This window comes from Protopterus annectens, chromosome 12.part0 (genome assembly GCF_019279795.1).
Source record: "Protopterus annectens isolate FY-2018-M chromosome 12.part0, PAN1.0, whole genome shotgun sequence".
In the NCBI taxonomy this organism is placed as follows: Eukaryota; Metazoa; Chordata; order Ceratodontiformes; family Protopteridae; genus Protopterus; species Protopterus annectens.
In genome coordinates, this window is record NC_056746.1 from 368,156,004 (window position 1) to 368,180,325 (window position 24,322).

The 24,322-nt window shown below is 43.3% G+C and overlaps 1 protein-coding gene across 3 annotated transcripts in view; it reads right to left on the minus strand.

The window, feature by feature from the left end:
- LOC122816582 (SEC14-like protein 5) overlaps positions 1-24,322 on the minus strand; it is a 1,360,693-nt gene that overhangs the window by 74,447 nt on the left and 1,261,924 nt on the right. The gene's annotated exons all lie outside the window — the stretch shown is intronic.

Below are 24,322 nucleotides of genomic sequence, written 5' to 3' on the forward strand. Positions count from 1 at the left end.
ATTACAAAATCTCTGAAGCCAAGTAAATTAAGCAACATGCACTTTCTCTGCTTAATTCCAAAACATGATAATGGTGACTTCCTGTACTACAGCTGAATCAGTATATGCAGTGCCATTAATATCAAACATCTTACACTTCCTTCGTGTATGTACTTTTCAATTAAGTGTGTTCACGGGCTGAAAAATATCACCACAAGAAACATTAAAAGCAAATCTCATGAAATGAAGTGTCTATTTGAAAACAGATATTAATATGAGAACAGCAGTGCTGTGCATTAATCTCTAAAAACTAACATGGGGAAACAACAGCTTGGCCAGAAAACAAAATGCAGTTCTAAAAATTCACAACCGAAAGCATGATTACAAATAAATTAGTTACAGATCTTACGTCAACACAGGAAACAGTTACAATACTAGAAACACCAGTTTTATAAAAGACTACAGTTAGAAAAAATAACAACTATCCAAATTCAACTTTTATTGCACTATACAACATTAAAAAGTACAGCTGTGTGAGTAAACTTAGCGTAACAGTATATATTTTAATGATTAATGCTGCAGTAGCCTTAACTATACGGGTTATATCCTGCCAAGGATATAACAGCTGGTCAACTTCCAGTGCTTCAGTGCACTTTCTGCATGCTCAAAACCATTAGGCAGCCTAAGCTGAACTGCATAAAAAGACATATTTGAGTGCCAAGCCCTTCAGACCTTTCATGCCAACCAAGAGAGGGAGTCTGAGTCCTGAGAGGACATAGGAGTAAAAAAAAAAAATACATACACACACACACATATATATATATATATATATATATATATATATATATATATATATATATATATATATATATATATATATCGGTCCCCTACACATGGTCAACATTTGATAATGTCAAAGACCATATGGCCGAGACCATATGATTGACATTTGAAATTCTGACCATGCGGAACCGGCATCTCCGTACAGTGCAGAATGGAAATATTTCCATTTCCGCACTGTAGTGCAATCTCGTAGTTGGTATATTTAAGTTACAGGGGGTGTGGGGGGTGCAGGGGTGCATATCCCCTCTGCTAGCAGTTAGAAAGTAAGTTAATGTTGTGTGTTTTATTTTTTTTACATGTTCAAAATTTCAGGAGTCGAACATATAGTCTCGGCCATATGGGTTTTGGCTTTCTGAAATTTTGATCATGTATAGTAGACCCATATATATTATATAAATATATATATATAGATGTGTGTGTGTGTGTGTGTGTGTGTGTGTGTGTGTGTGTGTGTATATAATATATATATATATATATATATATATATATATATATATATATATATATATATATGGGTCTACTTTGTTTCGTTGAATCTTGTTTCACTGAATTTCATTTCACCCTGACTACTTCACTGAAAACATAAATTACTGAAAACTCATTTCTCTGAATCTCATTTCACTGAACTGCAGTTAGTATATATGGCACTATGTAGCGTACTGTAAGGCAAGTAAAAGGTATATGCCCTTTTCCCCACTGTAGTCTGATCCTGGAGTTAGTATATATATATATATATATATATATATATATATATATATATATATATAGTTAGGAGGTGTGGGGGGCACATCCCCCCACATTGTGGGGTTTGGGGGGTGTAGCCGCCCACTTTGTTTATATTGTATTTTACCAAAAACTTCAAAACAATACATTTTAAACACTAGACATGCATAGTTACAACACCAATGACTAACTCTTTCCAGAAGACAATATGTACTGAAACTAAGTGGGGGTGCTATGCTCCCCACACCACCCAGTGTGACAGGGTTGACACACCATAAAAGCATATAGCTCAAATACTCTTCTTGCAGAGGTCAGAACAATCAGTAAAACTGTTTTCCATGTTAAGAACCTCAAGTAACCCTGATGTGCTGGTTCAAATGGATCAAGTGTTAGCTTCTCTATCACAAAATTAAGATAACAAGAAGGAGCCACCAGTTTTCTTGGAGGTCTCTTATGCAAAACCTCTTTCAAAATCAATTTCACATGAGAACGCATTGCATGAGAAACGACCAATAAATGAACCTTGCAGAGGAGTAAGAAAGGCCAAAGGATAGTAACTTACACAAATATTGTAAAACCAGAGAAACACTAGTCCAGAAAGGATGCTGGTTATGTTTTTAACACCAACTACAAAACTTTTTCAGTTTGCTAATATATGATTTTCTAGTAGTAGACTTTCTTGTCTCCATTAATACCTGCTATACATCCTCAGTAAACAGGTGCCTAAAGGTATTTAAGACCCTATAGTCCAGACAGTCAGCAGATGCTGATTGGGATTGAGGTGTATCAAACACCCCTGCTCCTGTGTGAGTAGATCCAGTCTGTGAGGAAGCTTGTGGTAATTTCCCTCGCCATTTGTAAAAGAAGGGAGAACCACTGTTGCCTAGGCCAGAAGACAATCACTACAATGATCTTGGCGAATTCCTCATACCTCTTTACTGTACAGATTTTCAGATTGTCCAGATTTTTGCCTCATATTTTGGTCTGTTTTTCAGAAAATTGTGGCATTCTGGCAAATTATTGGCAAATCACTAAGGGTTGATGTTAGAAGATAAAGACAGACTTCATAACCTTCAGAAAACCTTCATGCTAATGTAAACCTGTTATTCTATCAACCTTTTAAGTTTGTAAGAGCAATATTTAAAATCTGTCCCTATTTTAGGGGCTTTGTCCCACTTTTATTTATGGCTTTGTCCAGATTTCTTGCTCTAAGAGGTTGAGAGGTATTCCTTCTGAATCTTCAGATGTACCCCGGATATCAGTGGACAGAGTGGAAAAGCATACAGGAACATTTCAGTCCAAGGCATTTATCTTCAGGCCTTCTTGCATGGAGTCCTGGAGCAGAACTTTGACAGGTGTTCAGACAGGAATCAAAAAGGTCTACTTGAAAAACTCCCCACAGATGGATTAACACCCTGATCTTGTTTCCATTTGTGAGGGTCTGCCTTTGTCCTGCTCAGCTTGTCTGCCACACAGTTTTGCTCTGATGGAATGTAGGATGCTAACTTGGCTTAGTCTGTAAAGGGGGTAGGTGGCTAGTCTGCAAAGGGGGTAGGACCTGGCTCCCCCTTACTTGCTGATGTACCACATGACTGTTGTATTGTCTGCAACAACATGAAGAGGTTCAGGGGATAAAAGATGATTCAGAAAGTTGAGTTCCTTGTTTAGAACAAGCACCTCTTTTATATTTAAGTGTTTGCATATGTCCTTGGTGTCCCACACTTGCAATTTTATCCCTTATGAAACTGCTCACCAAGCAAAGTCCAAAGTGTCCATTGTGACTGAATGCTTTGCAGCAGGGTGGGAGAAGGGGAGACCTGGATTTAGGGATATTTGTTGTCTCCTCCAAATGATTTGTCTTCTGACAAATCCAATTACTGGGATTTGAAAAGATAATGGGTGTCAATGCTGGGACCAAACAGACTACAGATACCATTGTATCCTTCTCATGTGGAGTCTTGTCAAGGGTATCTTGAGAATAATAGATGCCATGAGTCCCCAAATCCTGAGGTATTCCCTTGAAGAGATGGCGGTCTGAGTGGAAAACCATAAAAATAGATCTAAATATAGATCTATTTTGTTTCCTGTGGAAGAAAAATCTTTGCACTGAGGCATCTAGCAGACACCTCAGGAACACAATCTTCTGCAACATGGACCGTGAGAGGATTTGGTAAATGGACCCTGGGAGGGATTTGGTAATTCTTTTGTCAAGTCCCTCTGAAACTTTTTGATATGTGCCAGCTAATTCAGTGACTGTGGGGCAAAGATCACCGAAGAAAAATTCTGCTTCCTGAATCTGTCCAGTACCCTAGACTCTCTGCTTAGGGAGGGACAGACAGACTTTCCTCAGCAAGTTTCTTTTTGGTGGCTGTGACAAACACGATGGAATCAGCTGGGGAACCCCTGCTCCAATGGGCACAGTCCTTCGATGTAACTAAGTACTTGTTTTTTTGGAATGGGCTCTGTTGTATCCAGAACCTTCCAAGCCCAGTGGGAAATGAGGTCCACCATTTCATCTGCCAAGGGTACCACCCAGGATGTAGCTGAGCCAGTTCCAAAAGCCACAAGAAACAGCAACTCCTCCTGGGAAGGGGCTTTGGAATACCAACCACCTTTCTGTCTCAGAACTTCAAGAATTGCTCTGAATGAGACATCCTCAAGGGGTGACCTGGGGAATTCCTCCCATTCACCGAAGTCAGTGCCTTCTGTTAAAGATTTCTGTGGGAAATCAATGTACCTACTTTTGTACGTATGCATCTGGGGAACTTCCTTGTGGGGATGACCAAAGGAGGACCCAGAAGTCTGTGTGGGGGAGCTCAAGGTTAGAATGGTCTGGCTGCCCTAATGGGGCAAAATGAGCAGAATCAGGACCCAATACAGACAGCTGTGGAGGGGGAGGACCTGAAGGGAGTAAAGATGTCCTGTCTCCAGTCATGTGGAGAACTCTCTCTCCACTGCGTTGAGTTCAGATACTAATGGAGCCCAGGTCCACTCCAGTAGGCGCCAAATCCACCTGCCTAGAGAAATCCAGGACTTGCCCTTGACCCTGCCTCGATGCAGAGGTTGCAGCCAAACTGTCTAGCACTGAAGCCCTGAAGGGAAGGGATGGCTCTGAAAATCTCAGAGTTGAACCCCGTACCCTTGGATCCATCACCAAAGCTATGACTCCAAGGTCTCTCTGGCTCTGACAATGTCAGTGCTGCTCAATCATAGAAGATGTCAGAATCAAGAAAGGCCAGGTCTTCGGATCTGACACAGACAATCCCACAATTCTTGGATCCTGTACTCCTATGTACTCACCATAATGTTTCATCTGAGTAGTTCTACTTCATTTGTTTTCAACCTGTGGGTACCGGATCCGTATTGGATCCAAGCCGACAACTTCCCAAGCATCTGCTCTGAGCTCCAAGCTCCTCTCCTACCCATAATACACCACCACTACCTTCCATCCCTCAGATCGTGTTTGCTGCACCCTACACTAAACAACCCGATCCAAACCACCTTACTGCACACAATGTGCCACCTATGAAACATGCCCATATGGCAAGGACAGGGGGAAGAAGGGAGGGATGGTTGAAGACAAATGAAGTAGAACTACTCAGTGAAACATTATGGTGAGTACATAACTTCTTTATCTGAAGTAGTTTACTTCATTTGATCTTCAACCTGTGGGACAGAGTCCCCAGCTACTTAACACCTGGGTGACCCTCAGAGAAGGATATTCAGGAGCACCCGGAACCAAAGGACGCTCTCCTTCGAGAAGTCAAATCCAGTTCATAGTGAGAAATAAAAGTATAAGATGAGGACCAAGTAGCTGCAGAACAAATGTCGTCTAAGGATACTCTAGACCAAAAGGCCACAGAAGTAACCATGGACCTTGTCGATTGAGCTCTAATCTGACACAGAGGAGAAAAAACTTTATCCTTGTAGATGTGAAGGATGCACAGAGAAATCCACCTAGCAATGGTCACCTTGAAAATAGGTTTACCCAAAACGGGTTTAGAAAAGGACACAAACAACTGGCCAGATTTACGAAAAGATTTGGTCCTGTACAAATAGAAACATAGCTGTCTATGAACATCCAACAAATGCAACTTGAATTCAGCTTTGTTTGTGAAATTTGGAAAGAAAACAGGTAAATTGATAGTCTGATTAACATTGACCTCAGATGCCACTTTTGGAAGAAAGGAGGGATTAGTGTGAAGAGAAACCCTGTCCTTATGGAAAACCATGTATGGTACCTTGACAGACAATGCCTGAAGTTCTGAGACCCTCCTAGCCGAGGTGATAGCCACTAGGAATGCTGTCTTCCAAGACAGAAACTTAACATCTATGGTTGCTGCAGGTTCAAAGGGAAGGGCAACCAGCACTTGTAGTACCATAGCAAGGTCCCACAGGGGGACAGGATCTTTGATGGGAAGACGTAAGAGGAAGGTACCTTTGATAAAGGCTTTGCACAATCTGGAAGAGGCCAAAGAAGCTGAGTTCTCACCAATGTGAAAATGAGAAATGGCAGCTAGTTGAACCTTTACTGTAGACGAGCTAGCCCCCTGTTGAAAAATGTTTGCCAAAAAATCAAGGATAGCTAGAATGGGAGCTGTGAAAGGATCTAAATTCCTTTGAGAGGCTCAAATGGAAAAACGCTTCCATTTACTATGACAAATCTTCCTGGTGGATGACTTATGAGCTGCCAACAGAATAGTCCTGACTGAAGAAGACAACCCGGGAGTCCTAGCAATTAAGAGAACTGGAGCGGCCAAGGCGTGAGCTTCAGACTGTCCAGATTCAGATGAGGGACACTCGAAGGGTGAGAGATGAGATCCGGAAGGGAATCCAAGATCCAAAGAGGAGCTAGAAGATGAGACCAGAGGAAGGGAAACCATACCTGGTGAGGCCAAAACGGGGCAATGAGGATCACTTTGCTCCCCAGTCAACCAGCCTTCTGGAGGAACTTTGGAATAAGGGGTACAGGAGGGTAAGCATAAGGAAGACAGGGAGGCCAAGCATGGACTAGAGCATCTCTGGGGGATTCCCACGGTGGGAGGTTTAGAGCGAAGAACTTGCTGCACTTTGCGTTGGAAGGAGATGCAAAGAGATCACAGCAAGGCCAACCCCACTCTAGAAAGATCTGCTCTGCTACTGAAGGATTCAGAAACCACTCATAAGGAGTCAGAATAATTCAGCTTAGTTTGTCCCCCAGAATGTTGGACCATCCCAGAATGTGAGTTGCTACCAGAAAATGACCGGTGGAGATCGTCCATTCCCAAACTCTCATGGCCTTGCGACAAAGGGGGTAAGATCTGGTCCCTCCCTGTTTGTTGATATACCAGACCACTGACATGTTGTCTGACTGAATCTCAATGGTTCCCAGAGGTAGAAAGGCATGAAGGGCCTGCAACGCTAAAACGACCGCCCTCATCTCTAGAATGTTTATATGCAAACTGGTCTCGACCAGGGATCACATGCCTTGAACTGTCCTTCCTGAGCAATGCCCCCCATCCTAGCTGGGAGGCATCCATGGTCACTGTGGCTTGGGAAGGGGCTGTGACAAAAAGTCTCCCTTCCAAGATTTCCAAAGAATGTATCCACCAGAAAAGGGACGACCTGCAGGCTTTGCTTATGTGTATCAGGTATGACAACGGAAGATCCAACATAGACCACTGCACTGCTAGATTCCACTGAAGTACTTACATGTGTAAGTCAGCATACTGTAGAAGTGTGATCGTTGCTGCCATAGAGCCTAGGGCCCTCAAAACCGACTCTGCTGAGGGGAGATATGATTGATAAATGAAAGCAACATGCATCCGTAAGCTTCAAATTCTCTCCGAGGTCAAGAGGACTTCTGTCTGTAACGTGTCTATATCCATGCTTCTATGTATTCTATAACTTGGACAGGGTTCAGAAGAGATTTGTCTATGTTGACTGTAATTCCTGGATGGTGTGCAAGGCGTAGGAAATAGTCTCTGGTCTGACAAAGTAGACGCTTGGTGGGAGCACTAAGGAGCCAATCGTCCAGGTAAGGGTAGACCTGAATTCCCTGAAGCCTCAAGTGAGCCACTACCACTGCCATCACTTTGGCGAACATCCTGGGGGCTGTGGTGAGACCATGGGGTAGGGCTCTAAACTGATAATGATTGGCCCCAAGCCAGAAGTGGAGACCTCCTAGAGCTTCTGTGCATCATTATGTGATAGTAAGGGTCCTGGAGGTGGAACAAGGACATCCAGTTGCTCTCTTGCAGGTATGGCAGGATGGACTGTAAGGTGACGATCTGGAACTTCTCTTTGACAACTGACAGGTTCAGAGTAGACAGCTCCAGAATGGGCCTTAAGTACCCATCTTTTTTGGCACCAAAAAGAACATGGAGTAGATGTCCGATCTGGACTGATCTAGGAGGACGGGTTTGATGGCTCATTTCTTTAGCAGCTTGGAAACCTCTAGTGCTGCTGCCTCCCTTTTTAGCGGGTGGGACATCTGGGAGGTGTTTAGAAGGGGTGGGGGGAACAAGAAATGGGACTGAATTGCCTCTGGATATTATCTGAAGCACCCAGTGGTCTGATGACATGGACTCCCATGCCATCTGGTGCAACGACAGGTGATCCCAAACTGCTTCCAGAGCATAGCAGTCGGACAACTCCTCAGGGCTGCTGTGTGGGCCTGTCCGAGAATGGTTCTCGAGACCCAACATTCCTTGGACCCCCTCTGCTTCTAGGCTGGCGTCTGTCTGTCCCCCTCTGCCTCTAGGGGAAGAAGGGCCCTGAGTGTCCCAGGAATACTGAGACTTCTGGAATCACATCTTCTTTTGCCCTCACTGATTCCGGGAAAAGGATCTTTGAGGGTTCAAGAAGCAGATTTCAATGGCAGACAGTGTCTACCCGTCTTTCTCACTCTGGACCAGGTTTCACGGATGGCCTTTCCAAAGAGGAAAGAACTGTCATAAGAGGCATTTGCACAAGACGCCTTGAAGAGTTCTGTGAAATGACACAACCTGAGCCAGGTGTGACGTCCCATGGCAACTCTGGACCAGCCACCCTAGCCGCTCCTTCAGTAGTGTGTGAGAGGAGTCACATGGTCATATTACAAACCACTGTCAAGGTAGCCATCATCGCAGAGAACGTACGCTTGTCCTCCTGTGACATGGACTGTGGGGGCGACTCAACTAGTTCCTTAACCAGGTCACACTGTAGTTGAGTAACATGGGCCAGATAGTTCAGCGCCCTTATAGAAAAGGTTGCTGACACATACAGCCATTTCCCTAAACGATCCATCGTCCTAGACTCATGGTCAGGAGGATGGTCTGAGGAACTCTCCTGGGCTAGTTCCCTCTTGGTGGCAGCTGCTACCACCATGACGTCTACTGGGGACCCTTTATTCCAAGCAGGTCTGTCCGCAGGGGAGGCTTAAGATTTTATCCAGTTGCTTTGGGATTGGTTCTACAGTGTCCAGTTCCTTCCAAGCCTGCAAGGTGACCAAGTCCACTAATGGATCCGGGAGGGACACCCAGCTAGTAGACGTGCCCATGCCGAAGGCCTCCAGGAAGACCGATTTGTTTGAGGAAGGTTTTGTGGTGGAACAACCTAACCGCTGGCTCAATATTTGCATGATGTCTCCAAAGGAGACATATTCGGGAGGTGAGCTGGGAGAACTTTCCCCTTCATCCAAATCAGTGTCCTCAGTGAGGGACTCTGGAGAGGAGTCCAAGTGCCTCTTCTTGCATTTATGCTTGCGAGGAACCTCACCAGTGGGGCTCTTAGCAGCGTGCTCACAAACCACCTGTTGCTCCTCAAGGGAAACTGCCTGGGGCTCCTCGAGCACAGGCTGTACCTGCAGTAAAATGACAGGAGTCACATCAAAAGCAAAGGGAGTAGGGGCGGAGTCCGAAGATATAGTTAGGGGCCTCAACCCATTGGAAAGGACCCTTTCCACAACATCGAATGCCGAAGGAGAGCGAGCTTCCAGGGACACTAGTAAGGGAGTCTCTCTCTTCTGCTTTGACATGGGGATCAGAGCTGGGCCTGAAGTGGACAGAGTGCCGAGGAGGTGGCCATGACCCGACAAGGTCAGCACTGATGGAAAAAACTCTACCCCCTCGGATCCAACACCTAGACTACGGCTCCAAGAGCCGATCTGATGAACTCCAGGTAGCTGGCGGCATTGAGGAAACAGGTACCGTCTGCACCGACCCCCTGACTAGGGAACCTCTCGGATCCATGTATTCTGAAACCAGGGTTCAGCTTGGAGAAGGAGGTATAGGTGTAAAGAAGGGAAGCGAGCCCCACCCCCCCAGAGGGAGAGGGGGCCGGCGAGACTCCCATCTGAATTTGTGTGCGAATAAATCTCCGCATCATTTTACCCATATCAGCTTCTGAAAGACTGTGGGTAGACCATGACGAAGCTATGGACTCTGACCTGGCGGGTCGGAGAACCAAAGCCCAAGAAGATGGCCTAAGCTCCTCTGTCTCCAGTGAAAACCTAGGAGATCGGAGCCGAGGGGAGTCAGGTCGGTGCCTGAAATTTAGGGGAAGCACGGCCGAAGTCTAACGGTCCTGGGACCTCTTCCTCTTGTCAAGCTTGTGCTCTCTCTCCTTCTCACTGCCCTTTTTATGCTCTTCTTCCACAGGCCTATTGGCAGGAGGATGAGTCCCTGCCTGAGAGGGAGAGGAAGCAAGGGCGGGAACTGAAGGAGAGGCAGTCACAGATGTGACCGAAGCAGAACTGGAGGCAGCCGCCTCTGTTGAAGGGAGAAGGCCCTTCATCATAAGATTAGCCCACGGCCTTTAAGGGCTCGTAGGTAAAAACCTGTGCAAATACTGTAGTCAGTGGAGAGATGAGCAACACCCAAGCAAAGAACACACAGAGTGTGACCGTCAGCAGGCAACAGTTTGTGGCCACACTCTGTGCATCTTTTAAAAACTTGTTTTGGCTGATCAGCCATAACCACAACCAAAGAAAATACAAAAGACACGCACTACCCACCACACACTCAGAAGCACAAGCACACTGAAAGCTGAGGGGGGGAGGACTCTAACAACTGCAGAACAGCTACCTAGAACTAGAAAACTATCTACAACTCGATGCACCAGCAAGGGGGAGGAAGGGAGGAGACCTACTTTACCAACAGACACACTGGAACTATCAAAAAGAGAACCAGAAAACTTCAAAGACTCGACTCACAACCTGGAGCTGAGGGATCCCGATGCTTTGCAAAGCCATGGCAAACGAGATCTGAGGATGGAAGGTAGTGGTGGTGTATTATGGGTAGGGGGAGGAGTTTGGAGCTTGGAGCAGATGCTTGTAAAGTTGCTGGCTCGGATCTGGTACCCATAGTTGAAGATCAAATGAAGTAAACTACTTCAGATATGATGTACTCACTATAACTATGCATCTGCATTGTCCATTTTCATTCCTCCTTAACTAATGTGTCTCAGATCTGACCCTCGGATCAGACTCAGTCACATTTCACTAGATTCTATGATCTGACTCTTGAGCTCCTCCCTTTACCCATAATGCTCCTGACCACTATATCACCTCAGACTGAGTTTGTTGCTACTGTATAACAACCTAAATATACAGCATATATACAGCATAATAATAATAATAATAATAATAATAACAATAATACAAAGCAGTACAATAGTAAAAGAATAGGGGGTCAAACAGGAACTGTGGTTCCTAACAAAAAAATTCATCAGGTCACGCCCAAAGACATGAATAAGGGGAAGATGGGGGAAGTTCAGGAAGAATGAAAATGGACAACACGGATGCATAGTTATGATGGGTCCATAACTTTTATATCTGATGTTGTCATTTTTATTCGTTCCACAACAAATGGGACACTACAGTAACCTTTGGTGGCTCTCATGGAAGGATATTCCACAGAACTGCAGAACCAAATGCAGCCCTCTTTCCTTTTTTTTTTCTATACACCTTTATTGATCTTTGACTTAAAATGGACAATAAAGTTATGAGCATTAGACCAAGTGGCAGTCACACAAATATCATCAATAGAAGCTCTGGACCAAAAAGCAGCTGAAGTAGCCACTGACCTAGCTGAGTGTGCTTTCAGCTGTTTTGGTAAGCTTAAACCCCATCGAGGAATAAACATAATAAATACAATATGTTATCCATCTGGCTAGTGTATTTTTAGATACAGGTTTTCCCAATTTGTTATTGCCAAAGGAAACAAACAATTGGGCAGTCTTTCTAAATTCTTTCATCCTATTCAGATAAATACGAAGTTGCCTATGTACATCTAAAAGTAGAAGCATGTATTCTCATTGTTGACAAACTTAGAAAACTGGTAAGTAGATCACTTGGTTAATGTTTGCTTTTGAGGCAATTTGGGGTACAAAGGAAGGATTAATATGCACAGAAATCTGATCCTAGGGCTGAAAACTATTTTTACTGGCGGAGAGGCATGAAAAAGGATCTGTCTGACATGCAATCTCAAGGCAAGAATTCTATTTTGTGGTAAGACAGCAAGACAACTGACTGCATCTATATAAGCCCCTATAAACTCCAAGACTTGAAATGGTTGAAGGTGGGACTTACAGATTGATTGTGATTCACAGGGATTGAGATAACCACAGTAAGCAATCCCTGGATTTTACTAGGAGATGCCTGGTTGGTGCAGGAAGGAGCCATTCATCTAGACAAGGAAATACTCTGAATCCATGCAGATTTAGATGAGCTGTTATCACTGCCATACATTTGGTGAACCCCCAGGGGGCTGTGGTAGACCGAAGGGCAGGGCTATGAATTGATAATGACTGACTCCCACCCAGAAGCATAGGTATCTTTAAGAATGACTGTTCATTTTGATGTGATAGTACATGTCCGGAATATCTACCAAGTTCATCCAATCGTCCTTCTGTAAGAGAGGCAGAATGGACTGAAGATTGACCATCTACAACATGGAGTTTTTTACAAACTGGTTTAGATAACTGAGATCCAGGATAGGTCTCAGGTCCCCTGTTTTTTTTTTCTGGCACTAAAAAGAACCTTGAGTAAAATCTGTATTCTCTTTCAGTCTGGTGGGACCTCTTGGATGACCTTTTTGTTTAGCAGCTTTTGAATCTCCACTACCTCCCACTGATTGTGTGGAACATCAGGGAGACATTTTCTTTTCACAGAGAGAATTTGTAAAAAGGGAATGAAATATCTTCTGGATACTACTCTTTGCACCCACATATCTTTTGTGATGGCTGCCCAGGCTTTTGGGTGCAAAGATAAGTGCCCCCAGACTGTCTCCAGTGAAGAATAGTCAGGCAATCCTTCAGGAGCACTGAAATGGTCTATCCAAGAAGGAATCTCTGAAGCCCTGGTTCTGCAGACCCCTCTGCTGCGTGGGTGGCATCTTCTGTTATTATTTCCCCCCCTCTGCTTTTGGGAGAACACTCTCAGTGTGAGTCCTGAAAAGGTCTTTGAGATTTCCAGAACCACATTTTCTTATCACCATGTAGATTCCTAGAAAAAGGTCTCTGAGGGGTAGAGAAATAGATTCACACAGCAGATACGGTCTTTCCATCCACAGGGATTCCCTTACTACAAAACTGCCTTCCTTTAGGTACTTGAAGAATCTTATCCGGACCCCGTGGGATTGATTCTATGGTATCTGGTTCCTTTCATGCCCGGTAGGAGACAAGATCTATAACTCATCTGCCGGGGGGGGGGGGGGTAACCCAAGATGTAGATGTCTCAGACACAAAGACTTCTAGGAACACCAATTCCTCCTGAGAAAGTGTTTTGGAGGATCAACCTTTTTTCTTTGTAGGATTTCTAGGATGCCTCCGAAGGAGATGCCTTCTGGTGGAGATCTTGAAGACCCTTCATCTTCATCAAAACTGCTGTCTTCAGTCAAAGATTCCTGTGGGGAGTCTAGATGCTTCCTTTTGCACAACCTTTTCTGGGGGACCTCTTCTGTGGGGTGTTCTGTAGAGGTATCAGAAGAAGAAGTTGGGAGTTCCCTAACTGAAACTGCATAGAATGTCTTACAGGAAGGCTGTCCCTGTGCAGTAGGATAAAGAGACTCAGAATCACGATCTGAAGGGGGAACAGAGATCAGATCCAAAGAGGACAGAGTCAAAACAGCTCTCCAATGGGAGAAAATCCTCTCCATCACCTTGAAGGTCGAATGACCAGAAGAAGCCGAAGTCAATCTAACTGAAGCCAAAGCTCTAGGATCAGAAAAACCCGGGCCTCCCCCGAGCCTTGGTGGCTTCGGGGGCCAAGGAGACCTTGACACTTTAGGTGTAGGATCCGAGGGCTTCAGATCTGAGTGTTTGGAGATTTTAGTTGGAGGTTTAGATGGTGGGGCAGATTTGGAATACCTGACAGGAGAACACTTTCTATGCTCCCTGGACTATGTAGACTTATATTTCTGTGAGGGGGCTTGAGCCCCTGAAGTAGAAGCAACTGAAGATGGAGCAGAAGCAGGAATAAGGCCATTAAGCACCAACTTGTTGCATCTGTCATTGATAGCTCTAGAGTTAAAGGTAACAAAAATAATATAAAGACAGGGTCCTAAACAATAAATGCACTCCCTGTGGAATTCAGAGTTGTGTACTTTGTACCCACTGGAAGTGCACTTTTTAAATCAATAAGCTTTTCAGCCATGTTGAAAAACTTGCCAAGTGGCAAACAACTAGTCAAAGAGAGATTCCATTTTTTTTTTTTTTTATGGTAGAGGAAGAAAAAGTTATACCAGCAATGGGATTAAGATTACCTTACTGAATGTAAAGTTCATAAAAGAAATACCAGCAAATTGTAAAAGAGAATACCAAAGTATGGTAAGTAATCATTTTAATCGGAGTTGCTGGCTACTGAGACTTGTCTGCATATATCAACTGGACACAAGCTGATTGAAGTATACTTTTCTCTGCACTTATTTAAGATTTGATTCAGTAAATATTGTGCGTCTTTGAGTCAGTAAATATTGTGTGTCTCTGTCTATCTGCAGTTAGCTGCCTGAAGTGTGAAAAAGTGTAGCCATCTGGGCTCATTGAAAGTTGTTAGACTGCTTTGAAATTCCTGTGTTAGTGTTAGCCTGGGCGGTCCTGCTTGCATTAAAATCTGTGTTGATTACATTTCTAGTAATCATTTTAACTGGAGTTGCTGGCTACTAAGACTTGTCTGCATACATCAACTGGACACAGGGTGATTTAAGTATACTTTTCTCTGCACTTATTTAAGATTTGATTCAGTAAATATTGTGTGTCTTTGAGTCAGTAAATATTGTGTGTCTCTGTCTATCTGCAGTTAGCTGCCTGAAGTGTGAAAAAGTGTAGCCATCTGGGCTCATTGAAAGTTGTTATGACTGCTTTGAAATTCCTGTGTTAGTGTTAGCCGGGGGGGGGGGGGTTCTGCTTGCATTAAAATCTGTGTTGGTTACATTTCTAGTAATCATTTTAATTGGAGTTGCTGGCTACTGAGACTTGTCTGCATATATCAAGTGGACACAAGCTGATTTAAGTATACTTTTCTCTGCACTTATTTAAGATTTGATTCAGTAAATATTGTGTGTCTTTGATTCAGTAAATATTGTGTGTTTCTGTCTATCTGCAGTTAGCTGCCTGAAGTGTGAAAAGGTGTAGCCATCTGGGCTCATTGGAACTTAAGACTGCTTTGAAATTCCTGTGTTAGTGTTAGCCCGGGGGGGGGGGGGGTTCTGCTTACATTAAAATCTGTGTTGATTACATTTCTAGTAATCATTTTAATCAGAGTTGCTGGCTACTAAGACTTGTCTGCATATATCAACTGGACACAAGCTGATTTAAGTATACTTTTCTCTGCACTTATTTAAGATTTGATTCAGTAAATATTGTGTGTCTTTGATTCAGTAAATATTGTGTGTCTCTGTCTATCTGCAGTTAGCTGCCTGAAGTGTGAAAAAGTGTAGCCATCTGGGCTCATTGAAAGTTGTTAGACTGCTTTGAAATTCCTGTGTTAGTGTTAGCTGGGTGGGGGGGGGGTTCTGCTTGCATTAAAATCTGTGTTGGTTACATTTCTAGTAATCATTTTAATTGGAGTTGCTGGCTACTGAGACTTGTCTGTATATATCAACTGGACGCAAGCTGATTTAAGTATACTTTGCTCTGCACTTATTTAAGAGTTGATTCAGTAAATATTGTGTGCCTTTGATTCAGTAAATATTGTGTGTGTCTGTCTATCTGCAGTTAGTTCCACACCCCCTCCCTGTTTCCTGTTGTGGTGTTAATCTTGGTGGCTTTGGAATTGCCTGTCCCTGCTGTAAATCTGTTTTTGCACACTCCTCCTGGACCCATTTCATTTGCTCACTCAAATGAGTACAGTGAGATCATATTTTGATTTCAGATACTCCTACCAGTCTCATCTCCTCTGCTGTGTACAGAGAGAGTACTTGGGAAGGACATTCCCATAGAGTATCTTAATCTGTCCTGTTTCCTCCTTCTACAAAAAAAATTCCATTTCATCTGCTTTACTGTATTTGTGTTTCTTCCTACTTTCTTACCTTATTTTGCTTTTGCCTCTTCTTAAAAGTACTCAATTGAATTTATTATGCTGCCTTTATTACTGCTTGTTAGTAGCTTGATTAAACTGCAACTGTTATTCTAAGATCTTTGGTTTAAGTACTTGGGCTTCAAACAGTTGTTTTACATTAAGAAGGTTTGTGGTCTGCACTGTTGTGGCAGGACAGGTAGCGTACATCCTTCTAAGTTGGGAACTGCTGATTGAAGGCTCAGTGTCTGTTATTCTAAAAGTATATTAATTCTGGGTTAAGCACTTGGGCTTCAGGCCAGTTATTTTACATTAAGAAGGTTTGTGGTCTGCACTCTTGTGGGAGGAGAGGCTAGATTCTGCCCTTCTATGCTGGGAATTTCTGGGTAAAGGCTTATTGCGCATGCTTACTTGAACTGTTTCTTTATGAAATTGGTTTGCTGTAGCATAGACTAGATTCAGGCTGGCTGTATCTAGCTTTGTTTGTATAACTTGTGCACTGATCCAGGCCGTCTTTTTTGGAGAAGGCTTCTCTGTACCCTAGTGGCAGGAGTCTGCAGTTAGAACTTGTCTGAGTGAAGACTGCTGAAACAGGGCTCAGTTTTGAGCTTTTTAACTGGTTAATTGGGTAATGAAACTGTTTTGATTATATCTGCTCTATTTTCTGAAAAAATATATATATATATATATACTTGTTTCCCACCTTTCTGAACTAGTATAGTCCAGTTTTCAGGTCACTGCTGAATCCAGGGCTGTGTTACAAGTTTCTGTGTTGCCCATACCTTACTTGGATAGAAGGAAGTTTCATTGTTCACCTGTGAGAGAGGGGAGCTTTGAGCAGCCTATATGTCCCTGGAAGAGTGGTTTCAGCCCAGAAGTTAGTAGTTTATTGGCCATTTTGGGCCAATTTCTATCTCTTTCACTTCCCTGCTATAAAAACCGCATTTGCGCAGTTTTTGCACTTGTATTCCGCTCAGCAAGTGCCTTCTAGGTGTTCTGCAGAGTCTACAGCAGCAGAAAGACAAAAGAGAGACTTTGGAGTGATTAAGTATCATTTTTTTGCTTTTCTTGCTGTCTTAACTAATTCCGCCTAAAACGCCAGTTTTTTAGTGAATCTGTGATTTAAAAAGTTTCTTATTGCAACATATTGTACTTATTTGCTGCCTGCACTTGAATTAAGCCATTTTTGTGGTTAAATAATCTGTTTAACTGTTGTAGGCTACACACTAAAGTGCGATACCCTTTTCTGTGCATTTAAAGTGTTGTTTTGATTGTATCTGCTCTATTTTCTGAAAAAAAATATATACTTTTTCCCACCTTTCTGAACTAGTATAGTCCAGTTTTCAGGTTACTGCTGAATGCAGGGCTGTGCTATAAGTTTCTGTGTTGCCCATACCTTACTTGGATAGAAGGAAGTTTCTCTGTTCACCTGTGAGAGAGGGGAGCTTTGAGCAGCCTATCTGTCCCTGGAGGAGTGGTTTCAGCCCAGAAGTTAATAGTTTATCGGCCATTTTGGGATAATTTCTATTCTTTTACTTCCCTGCTATAAAAAATGCATTTGCGCAGTTTTGGCACCGGGCAGTGCCGGTTAGCTAGAGTTAAACTATTCTCGGCTCCACTAAGTCTACTCTTCAATTTTTCCCTTGGAACTAGACAAACCCTCGACTTTAGCACTCAAACCATTAATTTCACAGTCAAGCACTTTCTCAAAACTCATAGCAAGCACTAATTAACCCTAGCACTAGACCCCCCCATACTGTCCAGAAGGACAAGGCTGTCTATTCGTCCCCACCAGCCAATCAGAAAAACAGCTTACTCTACTCATTCAGGCATGTCCAAAGGGCAGTTTCCGGTGTACTCTCCAGTCCAACTGGTGAATCTGGGCATTTTGATGCAATGTTACAACTGCCTCATGTACACAGACAACCCTCTCCTCCTACCACCAAACACTAATATATGTGAGAGATGCAATTCTACAGCCAAACTGGAGGCAAAGCTCTCTCAACCCAAGACTGGAACTAACAGTCAAGAGGAGAAGGGTAATACTTGCATCACACCACCAGTCTCACACAGACCTAATCAACCAACACCGGCAAATAACACACATGAATACATGAAAACATACTCGGAGGCTCTAAATAAAAATCTGCAAAAGCAACAGAGACCTCCAAAGCAAACATCCAAGCAACCTCCTCACCTCATCACCAACTATGAAACACATACTTCACATAATCAGTGTGCCACGCAATCACAGTCCTTAAAGCAAAATAACATACCCAACACACTAGTAATAGGTGACTCTATAGTCAGGCATACTGATGTCCCACTAACTAGGCTGGACAAGGAGAAGGTTACAGTTAGCTGCCTGTCGGGTGCCAGGATCCGCCACATAACACAAGCACTCAGGTCACTCCAGATCAAGTACAAATATGACTCTGTCATTGTCCATGTTGGTGTGAATGACCTCAGACGTACCTCCCTGGACTACATGAAAAGAGACATTAAGGAGCTCTCTGATCATGTAGCCCAGGCCGGTATGACCCTGACCCTGAGTAGCATCCTGCCCTCATCAAGAATGACGCCACAGTATAAAGAAAAAATTATCAATTTCAACAATTGGCTAAATTTCTGGTGTCATTCAAAGGGGAACCAGTATCTGTCTGCCTGAGATGACATGCTCGACAAGCCACGTTGCTTCACAAGAGATGGCTTGCACCTGTCATCCTTAGGCTTTCGAATACTGGCCAAGGCTCTTGCCGTCCCCATAGTGCCTTTTTTAGGCAAGGCTCAAAAGACAAACCCATCACCATAAATAGCACAAGTAACCAAAAACTGAGGGTAATGCTACTCAATGCCAGAAGTCTAAACCTCAAAATGCACACATTCAAGGCACTCCTCAGTATGGAGAACATTGACATCTGTGCAGTAACAGAAACCTGGTTTAAGGCTCCTGAGAGCACACCAGCACTACTAGGCTATAACTCATACCATACCTTTCGGCCACAGAACCAGGACCGAAACACAAAAGGCGGGGGTGTAGCCATATTCATCAAGGATACCCACACCTCCAGGTTAGTGGCGCAGCACAATGCATCAGAGATCATCCATGTGCAACTAACAATGGGGAAAACTGCAATCCAAATTGTAGCTTGCTACAGATCACCCACCATGGCCCAGGACCCACATTCCGCATTTCTGGAGACACTGGGAAATATGAAGGTCCTACCAAACACCCTAATACTGGGTGATTTCAATTACCCAAACATAAACTGGGAGAACTACTCAAGTACTAACTCCCTTGCCCAATGCTTCCTAGAATTTATAAACTCGAATCCCCTGGATCAACTGGTCAACACCCCCACCAGAGGGAACAACATATTGGACCTGGTCATCACCAACATGGGTGACCAGAGGTCAACCCCTCGCTGGTTAGATCAGACCATAGACTAATCACTCTGGATATCCTCAATCCGCCCCCACCCCCAATCAAAGAAACCACCGTGAAAAACTTTTGAAAAGCAAACTTCACATTACTTAAGACCGAGGTGGAAAGGTTCACAGCCCCCATGCTAAAGACAATGCTGTCCAAGCTGCTGAAACCTTTACAAAGGTACTCTATGAGCATCTGCAGGAATGCATGGATCATGCTATCCCAAGTAAAGCCAAGACTCACTCCTCCAAGAAAAGGAAACCAGTCTGGTGGATCCCTGCCATAAACAAGCTATACAACAGAAGGAGGAAACTAGTACAGAAAAGAGTAAAATCCCAAGAAGGAAAGACATCCCTGATCAGTATCAGCAAGAAACTACGATCCCTCATTAAATCATCCAAGGCTAGTTTCGAAAGAAAAATTGCCAATGACTCCAAAGATAACCACAAAGCATTCTTTAGCTATGTCAAGAACCTAAGTGGAAACTCTCAGATCTGCTCTGAGTTAGTGCTGAATGGCACAAAATACACTGAACCAACTGATATTGCCAACATTCTGGCAGACAGGTTTAGTGCAAACTTCACCCCCCCTCTCACCCCCTAAAGGGCCCATAACCATATCAGAAGAATGTAGGGCCCCGTCAATCACCAACACACAGGTTAAAACAGCCCTATCCAAAGCCAAAAGCACAGCTTCAATGGGACCGAACGGTGTCACAGGCTGTGTCTTACAAGAGCTCCAAAATTAACAAACCCCTCACCTAAACACACTGTTCAAACTCAGACTCTCTACAGGCTACGTACCCACAGAGTGGAGCACAGCAACAGTTATCCCACTCCACAAAGGTGGAGCCACAATGGACCCTGGGAACTATTGCTCTATAAGCCTGACTAGCCTGGTCTGCAAGGCTATGGAGCGCATCATCATGGAACTCATTAACAGAGACATTGGGAACCTCCAAACCTTGGACCCTAACCAGTTTGGCTTTGTTAAGGGCAGATCATGCCTCCTAAACCTGGTGGACTTCTTTGAGACAGTTACCAAGGCATTAGATGAGGGAAAGGAGGTCCACACACCCTAACTAGATCTCACAAAGGCTTTCGACACCATTCCCCATTCTAGTATTATAGACAAGCTCACCAGCTTGAACATAAACCCCTACTTTACGAGATGGGTTGCCAACTGGCTCATGGATAGAACCCACATGGTGAGAGTTGCAGGCTCTATGTCCGACTCTAAACCGGTTACAAGTGGTGTCCCCCAAGGCTCAGTCCTAGGACACCTCCTGTTCGGTATATACTTATCAGAGGTACAGGCAAGCATAGGAGGACTATGGCTGACCAAGTTTGCAGACGACTGCAAACTAGGGGCCATAACTGATTCTCTGGCTGATAAACACACCCTCCAGAAGGGTCTCACTGAGGCAGATACCGGGTGTCAAAATCATGACCTCAAGCTAAATGCCAAAAAGTGCATACTCATCCCCTTTGGAAAAAATAAAGTACCCGCGAACTACCACATAGGTGGTAGTCCCCTAAATACAGAAAATGTAATAAGAGATCTGGGGACCCAAGTAGATAGTAATCTCTCCTTTGATAATCATATTGCCAAGGTGGTTAGAAAATCCTTCTATGTGGCCCATCTAATCGCAAAACGGTTTGCATCTACAACAAAAGAGGTTATTGTGCCTCTCTACTCATCACTCATTAGACCCATCATAGAATACAACGCCCCATTTGGGATGTACCTTACAAGTCACCTGCAAGAGCTGGAAAGACTACAAAAGTACCTCACCAAGAGTATTACTGGCCTCAAACAGATGCCCTATGCAGCCCGCTCAAGAAAATCCAGCTGTACTCGGTTGCATACAGCTTACTCAGAGGTGATCTCTGCCTGACATACAAGGCCATGTCCAACCCAGAATTGATGGACATGCTCCACCTAAAAAAAAACAAATCCCAGAGAGCCACACTCTCTAGAGATATAAACCTCACCACAACGATAAATAGGACATGCTGGAGGGATAGATTCCTGTCTCAGAGACTCCCCATGCTTTGGAACAGGATTCCAATATACATCAGGCAGAGCCCCTCACTAACACTCTTCAAGAGAAACCTTGACGGGTGGATGGGAAACAGAAAATTTACCCCGGGGATCACTGCAGTGGCTCTGCTGGATAGTGGCACAGGGAACTAATGGCTCTGCTGGACACAGGCACAGGGAACTAATCTAAGGGGGTGGCGAAAGTCAACACATTCTGGCCAGGCTTATAAATGCCCTTGGGCACATAGCCTAGTACTTATCTATGAACATAAAAGGGTAGCAGAAATATAAATTTAGAGGGTAAAGATAGGATAGCTATATAATAAAATAAGTACAGAAAATCAGTTAAACTTTGTTTTTACTTACTATTCCTAGAAAAAAAACACTTTCTGGGCTTGGGAGAAAACAATTCCGACCAAATCCTTAGATTGGCAAACGAGATCTGAGGTGGTGTAGTGGTCAGGGACATTATGGGCAAAGGGAGTAACTCGAGAGTCAGATCCTAGGATCGGATCCAAGACCTAGTCATTGAGGAACAAATGAAAATCACACGATCAGATCTAATGCTATAGCTATTGAGTCAGGTTTGGGATGAGTGTATAAAAGCTTAAAAGACTGAGGAACTTTACACAAAGTTTTTTAGGGGCAAGTTTATACAAATTATTTGAACTTTATACAATTTTTTTATGTTTTTTTAGGGGCAGAAAAATTGCAGGCATTGACACACACACATCCTCATTTGTTGTCAGTACAGAAGTGGGGGAAGGTTCTGGAAATTCCATTTGCAACAGCTCATAGTATTTTCTGAGATACTGAGAAACCTCAGTGTTCTCCACTGAAAACACCTGCACATTCTGTAAACAGTCACAGAAAAAGAGAAACCCTCACAGGCAGAATCAGATAACATGCTTTCCTCTGAATATGAATCAGAAATTATCTGAGAAGAAAACCCTGCATCTGTCCCTTCATCTGCCTATCCAAATTTGGAATCTTGAATCTATTCTAGAAAAGAAGTACACCCTTTTTCTTTTACCAGAAACCACCTTATAGAAAAAGGATTAATAACCTGCATTAAACTTTGAGCCGGACGTAATAAACTACTGCTGCCCAGGAAATTCTGAGCAGAAGCAGATACATGTTTAGTTTTCTGTTTCTTTTTGACAGGAAAAGTGGAGCCAAAAGGGTTGTTAATGTCAGCAACAGCTTCCCTGTGAATAGGCACAGAACTCTGACTAAATACGGAAGAGTTTCCAGGACCAACAATAGTGACTCTCCCTTGCCCACTGAGGGGACCCCCAACAGCTGCTGAGGATGTGGCTAACCCCCGGTCCACAGTGGCTCTAGATGCTACACCAGAGGGATCTAGGATAAAAGATGAGAGGTCTGAGTCTGAAAAAAACAGCTTTGGCTACAGCAGATTCAGCACCTATGGCTGAGGCAAACTGCTAGCCTGCAAGTTATTGCAAGGGCTGTTTACTTAACTTTTTCTTTCTGTGGCTGAAAGATGGAGCAACTGTAGGACTAGTAGTTGGTTCCATGGTCAAGCCAAAAAATGCTCCCTCTTTCCTGGGGAAAAGAAGCAGCAAAAGACATTGAAAAACACTTTAATGCACTGTGCCAGCCCCCAAAAATAAAATAAACTCGATTTTTGCATAGAAAAATAATTTTCAACTGTTTCTAACAAATTTTAAACTGACAAGAAAAAGTGTGCTCCAGTTTAAAAAGACAGTTAAGTCTTGAGGCAGCCCATTAAAACAAAAACTCCTAGAAAAAAAAAAACTTTACTAACCAAAGAAGTAAAAGTAAACAATTAATATTTATATGTGGAAGTTTTTCCCCAAGGGGAACTTATCTGCCAAGCAACAGAACAGTACAAGCTGAACTGTTGATCCTTGAAAGTCCGCACAGGAAAGCTCTCTTCAGTGGCAGGAAAGCTTTAAAGCGTGTGGATCTCAAATCTTTTTAGGTAGCTCAGCTTGAACTGCCTAATAGTTTAAATGAGTGGAAGTTGCCATGAAGCTTTTGAAGTTGGCAGAGTGTTATATCTCCGGCAGGATACAACCCATATAGCTAAGGCTATTGCTGCCTTGACCATTTTGATGAACATATGACCTTCCTTTGTCCCTAGTCCCAAAGTCTCTCCTGTCATACGTGTCACAAGATGAAGCAAAGATGTGTTTTTGTGTGTTCATGACACATGCTACAAGCATCAACTTTTAATAACTTTGAGTGGTTAATCAAACACGGCAGTGACTACAATGGAGTAGGAATGAAAAAACTTAAAAGAAAATCTCCCACCCATGAATCACACTACACATGTGTCCTGCACACTGTATTGAAAAAACAGCTCACAAGTGCCACATTTTAAAGGATGGCATCACCATTAGCTACAATAACAGGTACAGGAAATCTGCCAACACAGTTCTTGCTGGGCTGACAAGTCAAATAGCATCTGTGCAAAGAGTTAGACCACTCAAACTAATAAAACAAATAAATAAATAAATCCGCACCAAACAAAATACCTGTATAAATTGTCACAGGGTAGCAGATATGATCCTTACCTTACCAAAATACACATTTCTCATGCACTCTCTCAAGTGAAATACACGTATCCATTTCCATATTCAATATGCACTGAAATGTGTTTGAAGGCAAAATCAGAGCAGCTGTACTTTTATGCTAGAAGCCCTAATCAGGCACTGTTCTAGCTGTTACTGCATATACTCAAGATGTGTAACTTTCCTTTCACAAGATTAATTTATATGCAGCAAAAGTAATTTTACTGTGTAACAAAGTATAATATTCTGACAATTCTTAAATAATTAAAATAA